Source organism: Tamandua tetradactyla, chromosome 15 (genome assembly GCF_023851605.1).
Source record: "Tamandua tetradactyla isolate mTamTet1 chromosome 15, mTamTet1.pri, whole genome shotgun sequence".
NCBI lineage: Eukaryota > Metazoa > Chordata > Mammalia > Pilosa > Myrmecophagidae > Tamandua > Tamandua tetradactyla.
In genome coordinates this window covers 47195534-47211753 of record NC_135341.1, presented here as the reverse complement: position 1 = coordinate 47211753, position 16220 = coordinate 47195534, and the positions used below count along the sequence as shown (strand labels likewise).

The window sequence follows — 16220 nt, the reverse complement described above, 5'->3', positions numbered from 1 at the left end:
ATAAAAGCTTGGAGGTACAGACTGTCTTTATATCCACAGAGCATGTCATAGTGGCGGGCATATCATCTAGGGTCCCAGCAGGAAACAGTACACTCAAATTACAGTAATTCTAAGAGGGGTTAATAAAAGGGCCTATTTTTAAAGTTGTGGACAGGCTTTAAGGAAACCCGAATGATAGTGCAGTACCCTATAGCCGTTATACCCAGGCTGAGGGATTAGAGGAGGGAGGGTTTCCTAGAAGTCAGAAGGAAAGTCTGTGAGGGATGGCTGCACTGATAGATGCTGTAACCACTGAAGGGAAAACCAGTCATTTGGAGAGGAAGCTGGGGGCGGGGTGGGGGCGGGGAGATATAAGTACCCTAAGCCTGAAAATATACCTCACACTCTCCCTTTGACCACTGCTGTGGTTCTCCTCAACTAAACTTACCAGAAATCAGAGGGCCGAGGAGTCTGTTGATCGAGTATCTTTGAGTGGATCTGCAGGGAAAGGAGAGGTAGTAAGCACCTCATTAATGTTATAATGTTATAAACAGCTCTTACCAGTTATGGGGACTTAGACATATAGTAAATTTCTCAAAGTCTCAGTTTCTCATTTGTAAAATGGGATAGTCATGGTTACCTAGCTATGCTGTTTCAGGGAAGAGAATATATATCAATGACCTTTAACAATGAGTGGCATTTACTATAATAGTAGCTGTTGTTATTATGATAATTCCACCATCATTGTTATCTTTACTAACTCATAAATTAGATATGAGGTTCACATGAAAAAGACATAGAAGATTCAAGAAACAGCTTCATAATAGTCTTACTATCTTACTTAAAAGAAAAAAAAAATATATATATATGTGCAAATAACCATCTATTTTAACTCAAGCTCTGGTCATCAATAAGACAAAACCCCCATTTCGCCCAAATGCTCCCCTGTGGCCATACAGTTCCACTTTTCCTTCAGTCCAGTTAAGACCACCCTCACCCCACTCTGATTCTGACACTCCCCTTCTCCTTAGGGCACTCAGAAAAGAGAAGCACGAAAGAAGATTAGTAAACTACACGAGTTTAAACTCCATTTCCCTTCTCTCTATCTTATGGTGGAGAAATTAATTAAAGGCAAAATGGCCAAAAAATTTGAGATTCGCAGTGAGAAACTGACACAAATGAACGCTGCCTGGCAGTGTTCTCTATTACTCCTATTTGATTTGTTTTCATTAAAGCTGAGTATTGGGCCCATAATAACATTGTGATGGAATAAATATGCCTACATTTGTAGTGTCTCTTCTCTAGAATAATTATGATTATAAGGGAGGATTTACCATACTCTATTCAAAAATTTAGATCACTAGTCAAATAGAGAGCCAGATAAAAACATATCTTAAAAATTCATCTCAGAAAAGGCTCAGAGGTATCTGGGTTGTCTCTACAAGAAAGAAACCTGCACCTTCGAGGACCTGCAGTTGAATGTGAACTTAGAAAGAAATTCTTACTGGTTCCTTATGAAGAGAGCTCCATGCTGTCTGCATGCATGAGTCTCCTGGCTGCGAATAAAACCAGGTTGGAGGTTTTGCTACAGTTTATTATATTATACCTATGAATGATTCATGTGCCATCTGTTGACCACAAAGTCAGTTAAGGAATCCTAATAAATGCATGATTTCCATTTCCTCAGGTTAAACAGCACTGGCATTTACAACCTTCCCGAGCAATAAGATGCTATTAAAAATATAACTGACAGTTATGGGTCTTTGCTGTTCCTAAGCATTAATCACCTAAAAGCACAGTATCAGATATCTGCATTTCTATGACTACCAGCTACAAAATGTTGGCAATATATTAAACTTCAATTACTTTTTATATCTTATATTCACATGGAAAGACTTAAATAATGACTCACGAAGACAATTTCAAATAAATATGGTTATTCACCCTGGAATTTTCTCTTGCAATGGCAATAATTATTAACAATGTAACGCTCTTCTCTAAGGCAGTAATTTTTGGCAGTTTAGTTCTTATTCAGAGTGTACTGAAGATGTGATTATTACGAGTACCTCTGTCTTCCCTAGTGTGTAGTTATTTGTGTATTGATTTGACTCCTTTTTATTGGATAAAAACAGCACAATATTAGCAGAAGGATAGGATTTTAAAGTATCTTTTACACAAAATGATTTTAATATAGCATTAAACTTTAAAATGTTAATTTAGCCTGAGTTACTTTGAAAAATCTTAAATGCTGCTTTTATGACCTTCTAATCATGCTATCCAAAATGAGGAAATAAATATACTTTTAAAAATAACAAATGCCAATCTGATGTCTCTTATTTTGATGTTTTTGTTTTGGTCATTCTCAACATATTTTGACGTAGGGACATGTTCATATCACCCTTTGGTAGCTGGAAGTGAGAATGCACTAGAAGCTCACACAAGTGGCTTAAGAAATGGAGATATGTGTCATAGAAATTCAGACACACCGTACCCTTGGGCTGGCCACTAACCTGCCATTTGCTTCTCTCTCCTCCCCTCAGTACCCTCATCTGATATGAGAGAATGGACTTTTTTTTTTTCATAGCAGCAACAGAGCTGGATTCTATTGGTGAGCAACTTCTTTGGATCTGAAAAAAATCCGTGCCCTCAAGGTCTTGACTTTTTTCAACTGACTTAAGCAATGTGATTCTGTTTATTGGACTGACTTTGTGTTTTGAAAGTAAAAGATAATAAAATACATGTATAGTAAGACCCCAATGTTGTAAATGAATAGAGAATGTGTATATGTGTGTGTTTGTGCTTGTTAAGAAAAAGAAAAAGTCTAAAAGGAATGCTCCTAAATACTAAAAACACTGATCTCTGGGTGATTTTTTTGTTGATTTTCTCTTTTGTACTTTATTTTTTTAATTTCCTTTAATCATATAAATAGATTATTTTAAAAAGAAAAGAAAGTGCTCACTCCCTTCCTCACCTTATCACCAAGGAGCACATCCAAAGAAAACACTATAGAAGTTGAAAGAGGAGGTGTGCACTGAGGGCAAGTCTATGCCAAGGACTGCCAGGGTTCAAAGTGGCAGCTTTAGGCCAAGCACATGACTTAGTCTACACACTGCGAGCACATATGTCAAAGCTCACCTAAACCAGGCTCCCAGAACCTGACAGGTGGGCAGAGCACATGGTCCTTGGGTGGGGACGCCCTCTAGCTCTAACAGGTGCATTCTCTCCACTATTAGATCCTGACCTGGTGTTTGTTCATTGCACATGGAGCCAGGGCAGAGTCCATTCTTACAGGCTGACTGCCTTTGGCATCCATCCCACAAGAGGAATAGCACTGCCTCTATTAAAGTGTTTGACCAGAAACTTTGGGTTAAACATAACTGGTAAAGCTAGCCTTGCAAAGCCTATTGAAGAAATAAGCCCATAAATCCTATTGAAATGGAGAGAATAAAACCCACAAACTGTTAGACTGTTTAACTTCTAGGTCAACTTTTATTCTTCTATCCTTTGTACTTTCTGACCTCTTCATTTGTGCTTTCTTCAGAGTGAACCTTCCCAGACCTGCTTGAAAAAATCTCTTCCTCCTACTTCCCAGAGGCTCATGCTGATCCAGGCTCTAGCTTTCCCCTCCTTTGTGTTTGTGTGGGGATGCTTTCATTCATTTATCACTGTCTATGGAGCTCCATTGGTATATGTCTAAGGTTCTGTGCAAGGCAGATGTCCTCATAGAAACATAAAAGCAACCTCCATTTGTTAACAAAAAGGCTCTCCATCCCTCACCTCAATAAGACCTCTTAGAGATGAGTTCATGGTATGGTTACAACTATAAACTTAGTCTTCTAGGTGTAGCTCTAGACCCAGGCTTGGTACCATTTTACTATAATGAGGACTTAGCTGAGACCTTAGGTAAAATAAACTGCTTCCACGAAATTGGTCATGATCATCCAATCCTCAACTATCCAAATAGAAACACGGACAAGCTGTCTTTTGTACATTGATGTATATCGGAGTCATGTGATGCTGAAATTTTTATTTGGCCTGGATAAGGGTGTTGGTATAAAGTCACTGAAGAGGTACCACCTCAGTTTGGGACATTAAGATTACAGTGGGTGGTGAGCAGTGTGGACAGTGAGGTGTCCACTTTGTGAATTTGACTGGTATCTCCCACAGCAGCCTCTTACCTGTCTGTCATTAAGTAACCTTAGGGCTGTGCAAAGTGAGTTATAGCCCTTCCCCGATTCAATACATCCTGTCTCTATTACCTTGTAAAAATAGCTGTGCACTGCCTAAGATATGTTCTGCCTAGGATATGATTCCTCAATGCCATATACATGTATTGCTACAGTCTTCCCTGAACCTTGGCCCAAACCTGGCCATGTGCCAATTAGGAACAGGACTTCATAGAGATCACTAAGGAATCAATTCCTTACAGCTGTAATTTGATCCCAGCTGTAATCTGATCACTGAAATTGAATTCAGTGCTCCAGTGTTTAGGTGGGCAGCTCCATGATCTTATTAAAGATATTTATTTAGAAGGAAAGTGCTTCATAATTTATCCATGTGTTTTATTGGGTTTTGTATTGATTTGTAAAAGACGTGACTGGAATCTTCATGTATGTCACCTAGATTCCCTAGCATCTTTTATGTTCTAAGTTGTAGCACTTTTCTATTTTCACCGTGATATTTGATGCAGGATTTGCTTATTACCCCACTTTTGAAAAATGGTATATAAAGGGGGAAACCCTAAATCATGCAAGGAGTGGGTGAACCCATCTATAGGAATTGCTGATGGGTTAATTGTGCATTGAGCGTTAACTGCTGAATGAAAACAACTCAATAGCAGTGGAATGCTTAAGGTCTGAAGTTTTTAACACACTAGAGCTTTTTGGAAGCCTCAACCCAGATTTTTCATGAGTTTGTCCCTCTAGGGATTTGCAGTGTTTAATAATTAATACTAGAATGCTGACTTGCCAAATGTGGTCATATGAACAACTTTCTGTCACACATTTTTCTAGAGGGTGCAGACCACATTTATTTCATGACATTATTAGGTCATTTAAAAATTGCAAGTAAATTGGCAATTGATTATATTTTCAAATGAATGAAGTCCCCACATAAATACCTTGTCACCTTTAATTAGCATCAGCATGATACTTTATTTTTTCATCATGATACTTTTATAATGAAAAATAAAGTCAGTGATGAAAAGATGTTTACAAGATGTTTAAATAATTCAGTGATAGAATTCAGTGAAAGCCAATCACTGTGGTTGGTGCTGAGAAACGGAAGGTGAGCACAGGAGAACCACAGAAGGTGTAAAGTAAAAACTGGAACCCAGGCTTTGAAGGAGAAGGGTTGTAATGCTGTCTTAAGTTGATCTCCCTAGAGGCAGAGCCAGAGACAGGGATTCCGATGCATAAAATTTACTGGGGTAGGGCTCTCAGAAGGAACTGTCAGAATCATGGTAGGGAAAGGAATGTGTGGTCTCAGGGGGACTGAGTTTCAGCCTGATCCCACAGGGAGCTCTGGAGCATGAATTACACCACAGAGTTTGCTTCACCTTGAGGCTGCCCCTTACCCCAGTGCATCAGTCCTAGGTTTGCCCTGGGATGGGGCTATGTCCTCTTGGGCAAGGGGGCTCCCATTAGGCCAAGGTCTGTTTTCTAAAGAAGGGGAAAGCAACTGAGAAAATGGATGCTGCTAGTCGGAAGGGGCTATGGATGGGTCACCAACAGCATCTACTAGAGATACTAAGAGAACATATTATCCAGAGTGCCTTTTTAAAAACCTTCCAATGGCCGCTCATTCTTATCAGAATAAGCTCCCCGAAAAGGATGGTGAAGGTCTCTGGGACCTGTTCCTTGCTCTGACTTCTTCTCCTAGATATCTCCAGATCAGTGCTCATTGCTCAACATGGTACTCATTATTGCTATGGTTACCTTGTTCTGGCTTGATTTTCATTTATCTTTTGTATTTTAGCAGCAACATATATTTTGGATGTTATTTCACATTTCATCAGTGTGTGTTGAGGCACCTGGCATTGTTGCCTTATGTTTGTATTCCAGAGATCTATAAGTGTACCAGAATTTTGCTTTATATTAAAACTTGACATATGGTATCACTTTTCTGGCTTCAGAGAAATCTTTTTTTTTTCCCACCAAACATCAGAATTTACTGAATCCATTTGAAATTGGCCCAGAGACAAAGCTATATAAAAAAGAGAGAGAATCTTTGAGGTTAAACTTTTTTCTTTTTTAATTTCACACAAGAAGACTAATACATACAGTGAGCATCCTTATTCTTATATCCTTGTCTGTTGCATCTGCTATCTTTTCACGTTTAGGTTTATCTCTTTATTCTATGCTGTGTGGCTTTTTTCACTTTTCTTTTTCAAAATTAATGCTTTTATTATTTGACATCTGTTACTGTTTCTGTTTTCGTTCTTCACCCTCTTGAGTTCTATTTTAGCCCTCTGCATTCACTATATAGAAAATCAAGGGAGCTTATTAAAATCTTGTTCTTCATCAAAACATTAGCTGTGTCCTGCATCACCTGTTGCTGTGGGAAACCATTTCACGCTATTCACGAAGTTGGGGTCTTGGGGCAGAGAGGTCCTCTGTTAATGACATTGTGATCTCTTCCTTTGAGATATCTTGAATCCCTTTCATTGTGTGCCTGGCTACTAGATCTGAAACACTGTCAAGTTTCTGAAGCGATCATTTTACCTGGCACATTTGCTCCAATTACAGGAATGTATGTTACTCACAGGATATGGCCCAAAGGGCTAATTTAACATGGGAGGTTAGAAGACATCAACAAATGATGATGGAGGGCCTACTGTGTGCCATTCCAGGGGAAAGCCTTTGACACATAGGAAGAGCTCAAGACATATATGTAGGCTGAATAAAAGTGAACTGACTGGATTGAAGAATGAACAAATGGGAGGATAACAAAAAAGTTTGAAGAACCCCAACTACTAGAAGAGGGAGCAGATCTGCAGACACACGATGACAGTCAACTGTAGCATACCAGAGGAGGTGAATAAGAGTTGAACAAGACTATTTGGGGCTACCCAGTCACAGTCTGTTGGCAGCAACACTCATGTCTTTCAGGGGCACCATAGGCATTTATGTAGGATAAGAAGTTGAATACTTGTAGATAGGTTTGATACCCTAGCACTAATAATGGGGTTCTCAGTTTTATTACCAAAGAAAATCACCAAAAGGACCACTTAAAAGCTGCTTTTAAACATTATTTACAAATACTTGATGGCCTTAATTGTATTACATGACAGTAATTGCTAATCATTGTACTCCAGAAGCTTAGGAGCTGCCAAGTCGCTTGGGAACTATACAAATATTTTCATAACAAAATTAGTAATTTCAGCATCATAAAATATCTAGTATGGAAACTAACCAGTAAACATTGTTAATCTTAAAAAATATTTTTAAAAGACCAGGGGCAGGGGTAAGTCTTCTCAGTATCTGCCCTACAACCAAATTTTCTTGATACCTGAAAAAGGATCCTAATTACTAGACCATGTTTCCCTTGAAAATGGGATCTTGAAAACACTTTCTGTTCTCTAAGGCAAGAATATATAGTAGCACATTGGTAAAAACTTTCTGGATTTGGCAAATCTGGCAAAACCTCAAATAGGAAGAGATATCAACTCCATTTTCCATAAGCTTGAGTACCTAAAACATTATTTTCAACATATCATAGAAAGAAAAGCATTTGTGATGAATGGGTGCTAAGTACTTCACCAAAAATTAGAAATCTTTATAACTTAAAGCAATCATAGACACTTATTTCTTCAGAAATCTTTTTGAAATTTTGCTTTTGATGAGGCTTAATCCATAACTGAATACCATTGCCAAATATAAACTTGAAATACGGGTTTCTGGTATTTTAAAAGGTTGGCCTGGATTAGATTTCATCCTTTCTGTAATCCAGTTTCTTTATCCCTGCCAGAGCCTGGGTTGTGTTTGGGGCTGTACATTAAGCATCAGATCAGGTAAATGTGAAATAGCACTGCCATAGAAAAAAGAAAATCTCAAAACAAAACAAAGCAAAAGGTAACATTCATCTTCTTGATCAAAACTATATTCTTTGGGCATCATATATATGTGTGTGGATATTTATGCTACTTTGCTGTGTAACATAATTTTTCAACCTGGAAGTCTGAGTAACATGATAATTACTGATTAGAAATACTCTCCATCACGAATTACTATGCTTGAATTATTATGACCCTGCTGATTTTAGTTCATAAATCTTCTCCTGTATTCCATATCATCATGATAACTGATCTATTTACTTATTTATTCAACAAATATTTCCGTATGTTACTGGGTCCTGTGGGAAGGTTGGGGATGCAGTGGTAAGCTACTCAGCAAATCCCCTGCCTTAGGATATTCTAATAGAGAAGACAACCAGTGAACACATGAATAGATATATAAAGTCATTAATTACAGATTATGATAAAGGCTGGGAAGGAAATAAAGACGCTCCAAAATAGACTTAATGGGGAAGCATTTTTTTTTATTAATTAAAAAAAATTAACTAACACAACATTTAGAAATCATTCCCTTTTTTTGGGGGGGGGAAGCATTTTTTAAAAGACTTGAAGACATTAACTCTGTATGTCATTTGATTTCTCTATATAAACACCCAAATGTGGAATTTAATTTAGACTTAGGTACTAGGCAAATACATATACTGTGAATAATGATCTTCCTTCCTTTGTGAAACTGAAATGTATGTAATTTACTCAGTTTCTCTTTTTTGCTCTGCTGTCAGGAAGCCTGGAGAAAACCTTGCTCAATGAAAGCACTAGAGTATGACTTCTGGCTAGTATATTTGTGCATCAGATGAGCTAAACACCACCCCAGGTTCCCCAACCCCCATTCCAGAGGTTTGCTTGAATAATACCCAGGTAGTTCTGCATCAGGCCAGGCCAGCCTGGATAGACTAGAGAAGAGATTTTTCAGGCCAGAGCAAAGATATTTGAAGGAGAGCTTTTCAGAACTTACGGTATGATGTGCAATGTAACCCACACCTCTGCTTTCTGCACAAAGCTATAAGTAAAATGGATATTACTCAGTAATATTTTTGGGGAATTGGATTTGTGCTTTTGGGATGCAGCCAAGTATTGAGGCTCCCCTGACACTGGCCATAGAGCTTTAGCATATGTCCCAAAGGGGTCAGTCTCATTCTGGGTTTACTCGGTTCCTGTTCCTTTCATCTCTTCTCTTTATTACTATTTACTTTATTACTATTACTGTTACATCTCTTCTCTTTATTACTATTTTCCATTATTCTATTTTATTTATACATTTGCAAATGAAAACACTGGTGGTAACCACAAACAAATCTCTCTTTTAACTTTCTTCCCTGAGAACCTGAGTCCTGATAGGCAAACAGAACTGGGTTTAAACCCTTGCTCTGATGCATATCAACCCCATCTTTCGGCAAGATATTTGGCAGCAAAGCTGTAGTGCCCTGCCAAAACCCCCGTTATCAGGCCAATACCCATTCACAGTGACTCTGAGCATCGGCTGCTGATGGCTCAAACTTTTCCCATCTCAGGAGAATTTTCCTCCCTGCAGATGACAACGCCTTTGGATGGGAGAGGGCAACTTCCCACAGACTTGATTGACTAATACAAAGGTGCGAAAGCTGGGTCCCCTTGCCTGGTGGGACCACTCTATGATCTAATTCATAATTTCCAAGCTCACTGTAGGATCAGGTTGAAGTTCCTCTAGTTGAGACCATGTCTGTCCTTATCTTAGACTACCTCCCCTTTCCTTTCCTGACTCCTTTACTCCCTTTCTCCTATGAGCACGCCTACAATAGATCATGTGCCCAGGAATCCATGTTTCAGGCTTCGTTCTTTGGGCATCTCTTTTCTTATCTATAAAATAAAAATAATTAATCACTCATAGTAGTATTTTGAAGCTTAGGTGAATTTATATAGTATTTAGAAAGACTTTAAAAGCAGGTATTAAGAGCTGGCATTTACTGTTATTATTATGATTTTCAGCCACACCCCAGAAATTTCTGAGAAATGTTCAGAAACTAAACTCTTATTGAAAGCATTTCAGAGTGTCTTGTTATTCATTCTGATTGCTCTAGTTATCATGTTCCAATAGATGGCACACATTCCCATAGCTAAGTGATGGGCTTTTCCCAGTTTCTTAGTGCAGGACCCTAGTGGACTGTGAATAAATTGTAGTTGAGGACAGCAGGTAATGAACTAGAACTCTTTCAGCCAAAAGACAGCTTTATATAAAGATAAATCTAAGCTTCATTCTCAGCATCTTCTGGCAACCTTCAGAAACAAACCACTGGGACCAGTTTTTTTCAGAACATGTGTCCCTATTTCCTTAAGGCTTGGGTTTTAGAACCAGATGGAAACTTAGAGAGATCTCTGCTCCAACCTGATCTTTCCAAAGGAAAAATTCGGAACTCGGAGAGATGAAGTAACTTGTTCACTGTCCCACACTGAGTGAGAATTGAATTCTAATCACTCCTTACTTCCAACTTCTAGCTCAGAACTGCTGGCCTCTTAAGCATAGATTCTTTCTCTAGAAACAGCTTGAACTTATTTAATTTCCTTTATTCTTAATTATTTACTACCTTCTTGTTAGTCTTCTCCTGGCTCATTCTCCTCTAGCTACCCTGTCTTCTTACTGTTTCTCCAGCACAATGGACAAACTTCCCTCTCTAGGAATTTTACACAGGTTATTATTCTGTTTTCTTGGCATGCCCTTCCCCACACTATTTTCCAGTCCTTGTTCATAGTGTTACTTTCTCACTCTATTTCATGTTGCAGATCCCTACCATTAGCACTACAAATCCCCCCTTACTCTGCTCTACTTTTTGCTTTCCATAGCACTTACCACCTTCTATCATACTATAGAATTTACTTATTTATTATTTAACATAATGAATTTAAGCTCCCTGAAAACAGGGATCCTTGTCTGTTCTGTTCATCCATGTATTCCATGTACCTAGAACATTTGTACATAGCGCATAGGTGTTCAGTGAGTGCCCGTTGAATTAATTAACCTGCAAAAATGAATGTCACCTAATGGAAGGGCCATTTGCTCTACTGTGCAAGTAAACTCTCTGTGAGGGTTGAGGAGAGGTTGAGCAAATTTTCTGTATTCCATGAAAGACCATGCCACTGCTGCCTTAACACTCCCTGTCACCTTGTGTCATCATCACAATTAGTCAAGAGACCAGTCTCGAGAGAGGATGTAATAATCCCTTACCCCTGTCCCTTAACAGATCATGAGAATCCATCCCATTAATTCTCTCATACCCCTTTACCTCACTCATCCTTACAAATCCAAGCCTCCTCCATCCCTGGACTCTTCTTTACATACAGTTCAACCTCCACTCTGATTTCATCTCTACCGCCCCCATTCCCAAACCCTTCTACTCTACCTTCTTTTCACTGTCATCAGCAGTATATGCTTCTTGTCCTTAGCCTCTTCTCTGAGATCTGCCATCTTGCCTGCTCTGAAGCCTGTCTCTCCCCCACCAGGATACCACTACCCTGCAGTTTTTTTAAGTGGTGGCTGTTTCTTCCTTACTCCATTATAACCCTTGGCCTATTCCTCATTGCTACTCCAGACCAGAACTCCAAGTCCTTCGAAACACTTGCCACCTGAAGATGCTGCCACCATCCATCCTTGTTCTAACCAACTCTCAGCATGTAGCCAGTCCTTCTTTCACAGAGCATTTCTTTCTGTGGATCACTGTCTTAGCTCCCTGTGACTCTGCATCTTTGGTGACTTCAGCATCCCTGCAGTGACCCATCCCGCATCCGTGTCTCTAGATTCTTTGTCTTCATTAATTTTCCCCTCCGTGGACATTCTGTAGTCCTTGTATTCCTCAGTAGTGCCCAAACTCCAAATTCTTGACTGCAAGCATTGACTCTTTGACCACCATTTCCTTTCTTTTAATGGTCCCATTCCAAAAATTCTTCATCCTGGCAATCTAATGACTTCCACTATTTTGTTGTCAAGGATACCTTCCTGTCCTTGATTCATCCTTCCTTAGGTTGGACCCCATGATCTATCAGTATCTTTGTTCCTTTACATTCACCTTCAGTCCTTTCACATTTTGTCTGCGGTCATACTCACCTGATCAACCACAGCCCCTGGGTGATCTCTAGGCCCCATCTGTACTTCTCCCTGCACCTGCACAGCTGAGTGTAGATGGAGGGAAATGTACCACCATGCTGACTGAACCTACTTAGAATTTATGACCATGAAAGTGAGTGGTCCCTGAGCCTTGCTGGGCAATCCTAAATAATTTCCCTTGTCAATCCTTCTCCCACTCTGTAAGATGACTAGTTTACACCTTCTCTTTTCTTCTCAACCCTCCTCACCCCTGCTGTCTTCTCACTCTCTGCTAATTACATCTTTTCTTAATTCACTGAAAAATAAAAGCAATTGGAAGCAAACTACCTCCACTTCCCAGTACTGAATCTGCTGCTGTGGCTTCCTTCCCACTAGAGCAGATGACAAATGCTGTGCATGAATAGCAGTGACAGATTTATGGGCAGATTCACTTAGTCCCAGCACCTCTGGGTCTGACAGGAATGGGCACAGCAGTTCGGACTCTTGATTTATAAAACTTTTACCCCGGGCCAACCTTCTTAGCCTTCCAAGACTGTTGAACTTCCATTTACTTTCTTTACTATGATTTCTTTTAAATAATGACATTTTCCATTATGTGGCCACTTAATTTTAACTTACCTGCAAAATGGCTCATAAAGTACAAACACTTCTTTTCAAACAAGCAGTCCCAGAACTTACAAATGTAAACTTTAAAATGTTATAAATAAATGTAAAACACTTGGTTACAACAGTCTGAAGTATTGTCTTCCATAAAGACAAGTCTGAATGTTTCTAATTAAATTACTGGTAGCATTTCAAAACTCCAGCAGTATTGCTGGGAAATTGTGGAAGCGTGGTACTACAGGAACATCTGCTCTTCCATAAAGCTTCCTTCCCGTGGCATAGCAGACTTGTGGCTTAAGTTGTAAACCAAAAACTGATACAGACTTGACCCCTCCCCCCAATTATTTAAATCACCCATGAAGATATGTAACATCTCTCAAACAGTCCAGAGCTGGTTTTCTGGACATGTTATGGGAAAATGTGCACTGTATTTTTACACACCTAGGACGTGTGTCAGGTACTTGAACTTGGTTATCTGTAACTTGCTCTCTTCCCTCCCTAGTGTTTTGTGAGGGTAAAAGCCTGACTATAAGCCAAGAGTGCTGAGATGGGTATAAAGTCCCACCTGTGTGTTTAGCCATCCCCACAGATGGCCCTGGGCAGCCGACGATCTTGGTGGCTCTCGTCTCCTGGGAGGTTTCATAAGTGTAAATTACATATGCTTGCTAATTTTTCTTAATGATGCTCTTATCTTAGAAACAGAAAGAGTAAGCTTTCTTCCACTATGAATCTGAATACCTGAATATTCTAGGAAAATGTTAGAAGCTTCTGCATTTCAATTATAATTTTTATAAATTCCTTTTATGATTATTTTCCAAAGCATAGTAGGCTGGTAGACTGAATGAATTTGGGTGGTATGTGAAAGAACAAATTTTTGTATTAATAGTTAAGTTTTTGATTTAATATATATATATATATTAGAAAAATATAACAAACACATCTAGCCCAATATTTCATGGATGTAAATGCTTAGAATTAGCCAAAAGGATAATATTTAAGAAAATATTTAAGTGAGTTGATAAAAAAATATTAAGTAAATAGTAATAGAGTAGATATGTAGATTTGGCAAAAATTTTGAAAGTAGTTGTCTACAGGGTCACAATGACACAGAAATGATCTCAATGAGCACAGGCCATCAGACACAGAGTTTGTTTAATGGGCAGAGTATGTAGAAACTTTAGGAGTTATCTCTATAAAACAAGGAACAACTTGACATATTCATATATGGAGAGATTTTCTTCTCAGGTCTCCAAGTCCCCTTCACTGGAAATAATAGTTGACAATGATACTGCTCATGCAGAATGGGGATGTAATTGTGGTAAACTGTAGTGAATGCCTAGAAAATCTTACCACGGGATGATGACATCTTGAAGGCAAAGATTCTGCAAGAAACACTAGAATGAAGAATAGGATGACAAACAGGAATGGGGCAGAAAAGGTGAGAAAGAAATAATGATTAAGGTAATGGTTTAGGATGACCCATCATGATATAAAATAAGCCAGTAACCTGCATCTGCATTTTTGGCTGGCTGTGCATGGCTTTGGTACCCTGTCTCTGAATGACAGCCTGTGAGATATCTTCAGGGGTTTTATAGAGAGTGGACATGTTCATGTGAGGGCAGGACAGGAGATAAAAAACAGACTTGTGAGTAAGGACCCCCTTTGGGGATTTCCAGAAATGATAGAAGTGCTGAGGGCCTGTACATACATAAGTTGGGTCTCTTGACAAAAGTCAAACATATATGGAGAGCCTCACTGAGCAACCAAGAGTGTCACCTGCACCAGAGGTGATCTCAGCAGCAACAGGTACCTGCAGTGGATTTCCAGGTGAAACTGAGAAAGGCATTCTTAGCTGAGACACCAAGAGGTGGTTAAAACAGTATAAGAACATCTAGGTAGCTGATCCCAAGCAAAATCCAGACTCCATCTACTGTTTGAAGCTTCTGCGAGCTTACCTTGTTTGTAGAATAACCTGTATCATACCTTCATCTGTAGCCTTCTTCTGGGTCTGAAGGGTCCAGCATCCTTACTGAAGATATTGAATTTGGTGGAAGAGCAATCATGACTCTGGGCACAGCAGCAAGCTGCTATAGCACATTGACTATAGAATGAGAAGTATCTTGCAAGATACGTCATTGGCACTTTTAAGGCTTTTGATAAGCATATGAACTTGATCCTCTGTGATTGCCATGAGTTAGGGTAGATCAAGCCAAAGAATGTCAAGCAGGTAGAGCTTTCAGAAAAGCAGATTTAGGTCTGCTGTGGCTATATGGAGAGAACTTGGTTTCCAAAACAGTGGAGGGTAACCCCCCCCACACACACACACACACACAAAGATATTACTGGCGTTGCTTGGGTACCATTCGCTGAAGCTGCAAGAGGCCCTGGATTTGGCAGGGCAGCTGGCAGAGGAGTTACCAGTTGGTGTCCCAATTCCCCAGATGCCTGCTGGATTAGCAGACCTTGTCCAAGGGGTTGGACAGCCATCCCATAGGTTCCATCTTCCCAGGCAAGAGGCATGGTAGCAGCTGCCGCAGTTGCTGCTACTGCCAGCATTGCTGGAACTCCGACACAGTACCCAACAGGTCAGGAACCCCATCCCCACTTGTGGGAAGAGCAACCCCTCCTCAAGGCATTATGGCTCTTGCATGTGGTATGATAACATATGACCCACCAGTTTGGCTTACCCTGCTCCAGGAATGCAAATAGGCTTGTCTCCTCCAAGAAAAAGACTCCATCCACCAGGAATTCAAGGTCCATCCACCCAGGAATGCATCCACCAAGATCCTAGGATACTGTTCATCCCTTCTAGTCACATTTTCTTGCAATGTGTCTTGTAAAACTATAGAGTGTTTGTGAGCTTTTTGTCACATCTTTGCTGCAGTACTATTAGCAAATAATAAATGCAAAGAGCAATTTAAAAAATTCCATGCCTTTTTTCTTAATTACAACAATTTTTGGTTTTATGGTTAGCTCTTTATATACTTTTTTCCTCAGGTCTTGTTGGCATTCTAGATATAATCAAAGATGCATCACCAAACGAGCCGGGTCCACATTTGTCTGTTATTGGAATTATCTTGTTCTTGCTTCTGTTTCTGAAAGTCTTACATCCTGACTTCTGGCCACACACATGGAGCAGCCCCCAAATATGGATCACTCCCACTGTCAGTTTTCTTTGGTTTCCAGAGGTAAGGTGACAAAACAGTGTTCAGTAGCTCCAGTGTGGCCTCATGCTTTCTGAAATTCAAAGATTCCTCAAGGTTGCTTGGAAACCCTCTTATTTATTGATTACTCTATAACATTTAGCACTGAACTTCTGATGTACTTGAAGTCCCAACCTCAAACCCTGCAGACCCCATTTCTTGGCACACAACTCCCCCTACTTTATAACAGATGTACTATCGCATGAGTGACGCAGAGTTCTCAACCAATCTCCCCTGGCTCCACCCAAGTGCCCATTTGAGCTTTTGCTCTTGTTTAGGTTTCTGG

The 16220-nt window shown here is 39.6% G+C and overlaps 1 protein-coding gene and 1 pseudogene across 4 annotated transcripts in view; both read left to right on the top strand.

Annotated features, from left to right (window-relative positions):
- MYRIP (myosin VIIA and Rab interacting protein) overlaps positions 1-16220 on the top strand; it is a 343444-nt gene that overhangs the window by 122467 nt on the left and 204757 nt on the right. The gene's annotated exons all lie outside the window — the stretch shown is intronic.
- Positions 11603-15522, top strand: LOC143657755 (small nuclear ribonucleoprotein-associated protein B' pseudogene; annotated as a pseudogene).